This window comes from Petaurus breviceps, unplaced genomic scaffold (genome assembly GCF_028583685.1).
Source record: "Petaurus breviceps papuanus isolate PSGF00001 unplaced genomic scaffold, PetGlider_PUasm1.0 90681, whole genome shotgun sequence".
Lineage (NCBI taxonomy): Eukaryota > Metazoa > Chordata > Mammalia > Diprotodontia > Petauridae > Petaurus > Petaurus breviceps.
This window is the reverse complement of record NW_027187307.1, coordinates 7555355-7557640: the sequence shown is the minus strand read 5'-3', so window position 1 is coordinate 7557640 and position 2286 is coordinate 7555355. Positions and strand designations below refer to the sequence as shown.

General features: G+C 29.2%; 1 non-coding gene across 1 annotated transcript; it reads left to right on the top strand.

The window, feature by feature from the left end:
- The first annotated feature begins 1218 nt into the window (after positions 1-1218).
- On the top strand, positions 1219-1325 carry LOC138143988 (U6 spliceosomal RNA). Its single transcript, XR_011163836.1, has one exon. It is a non-coding gene; the product is annotated as a U6 spliceosomal RNA (small nuclear RNA).
- The last annotated feature ends 961 nt before the right edge of the window (positions 1326-2286 follow it).

The following is a 2286-nucleotide window of genomic DNA, read 5'->3' as shown; positions in this document are numbered from 1 at the left end:
TTTTTGTTTTTTAATTTTCTTCCTTTGGTACAAAGAGGGCTTAATTTCTTGGGAAAAAGGAGGTAAAATATATCCAGAAAATATTGTAATGCATAAACTAAAGACATCATTATAACTTCTTTTAAATAAATACATGAAATCTCAATTTTGCTGGCATATAATTGTGCATAATAATGCTTGATAATTTATTCCTTCTTTATTTGTTGAGACTGTATTCTTTTTTATATTTTACAAAACAGATTTTCCTCATTCTTTGGGAATGACATTGGATAATAGTGTTATCAATTTAAAATAAAAAAAACCCCACTATTTTCTTCATTAGTTTCAGGGTTTTTTCACCAGGTTTATCCTTCTCTTGTGCTTGTTTGGGAGGTTCTTAATTTGTTGGTCTTCTCCAAAAATTTTAATCGTATGATGATAGCTCAGTTTTGGTTTTTTTTTTTTTTTTAATGAAGCTTTCAGGGATAATGCTTTCCCTCTGAGGAATTCTCTAGCTGCATCCCATAAATTTTGGTAAGTTGTCATTTATATTCTTCCCTTTAACTTAATTATTTATTGTTCTTATGGTTTTTTCCCTTTGACTCATTCATTTTATATTTTCCTTAGTCTCTATTTGGGTTTGGATCTCTTGCTCATGTTTCTTTTACAGATTTTTAAATTATTATGTTATGGTCTATAAAGTATGTGTTTAATATTACTGCCTTTTTACATTTATTTGTGAATTCTTTATATGCTAGCATATGATTAATTTTTATAACAGTGCTGTGTAATGGCAAGATCTTTTTGAATTATCCTTAATATTCCAACTCATTAAACACCAGTGTTTTCTAATATATTTTTTCTCAACAATCCGTCCTGCTATTTTGTCCTTGTTCACCTGTTAGATTTATCTGGCTCTGAAAAAGGAAGATTCAAGTCTTTTCAATTATTGTGTCTTTTTGTAATTCAGTTGACTTTTCCTTTATGAATGAAGATGCTATTCCATTTGGTTCACAGATGCTCTATGGCGACAATGTCATTGTACCTTTCAGTGTAATGTAACTTTCTTGTTTCTCTTGAGTGAAAGCATGTTTGCAACTCCCTGATTTTTCGGAATTACTTGAAGTATAATACGTTTAGTTCTTGCATTTCATTCACCCTATTCATCTTTGTGTTCACTTTTTTTCTTGTATGCATCAAACCATTGAGTTTTCACTTGCTATCATAATGAATCTAATTGCGCTCGCTTCAGCAGCACATATACTAAAATTGGAATGATACAGAGAAGTTTAGTATGGCCCCTGTGCAAAAATGATGTGCAAATTCATAAAGTGTTCCATATTTTTTAAAAGCAATTGTTGAAAACTAAAAATAAATTAATTAATTAAAAAAAGAAAAAAAAAAAGAAATCTATCCCAAATAGGACCAGATTTGAGAAAATATGAAGAAGAAAAAAAATAATGAGTCTAATCCTTTCACATACTGGGTAATAATTGTTGAGCTTGCACATTCTTCATCAAATTCTGTTATTAATTTGAACTTTTTATTTCTCTTTAAAATTACCACTTAGTCCCTATGGTCTGTTTTCTTTATACAAATCTTATCCCTGTCTTTTACCATGGACTCTGCTTATTCTCAAATTCCTTGAATTTACTTTTGTTGTTTTTCTCTCTCCAGAATTTTTTTCTCCCTTATATTTCTTCTGCAAAGATAACAGTTTAATCCAGAATCCCCTTAGTCTTTCCTCTCTCTCTTTTTTATTCTACCATCTTCCTCCAGCATACAATTTCTATAGATATTGTTTTCTCTTTTTATATTTTATTTTTAAAATACTATATTACTTTTTTTTCAAATAATTTTTTTAACAAAATGTATCTGTCCTTCCACTATCTCCCTTTCTCCCATTAACAAATTCAAAAAAGAAAAGAAAAGAAAAACACAGCTCTCAACACAGTAATACAACAAAACAAATTTTGGAAAACGTATGTCTCTTTCTGAATTTTAAGTTCTTCACCTCTCTGTCAGGAGGTGAGTGGTGTTTCATATTCATTCTTCTGGATTCATGATTGATCAGTGCAAAGATAAACTATGAGGCCAAAAGAACAAAGATAAACATTAAAAAAAATTTTAAGTTGTTTTTCTCTATAATGTTATTGTTGTATAAATTATTTTCCTATTTCTTCTCACTTCACTCTGTATCAGTTTATAAAGATCTTCCCAATTTCCTCTGAAATGTCCATTTTATCATTTCTTGTGGCATATCGCTTAGTTTTGGTTTGGTGATATGATTTCTTTTTTCTTTGATCT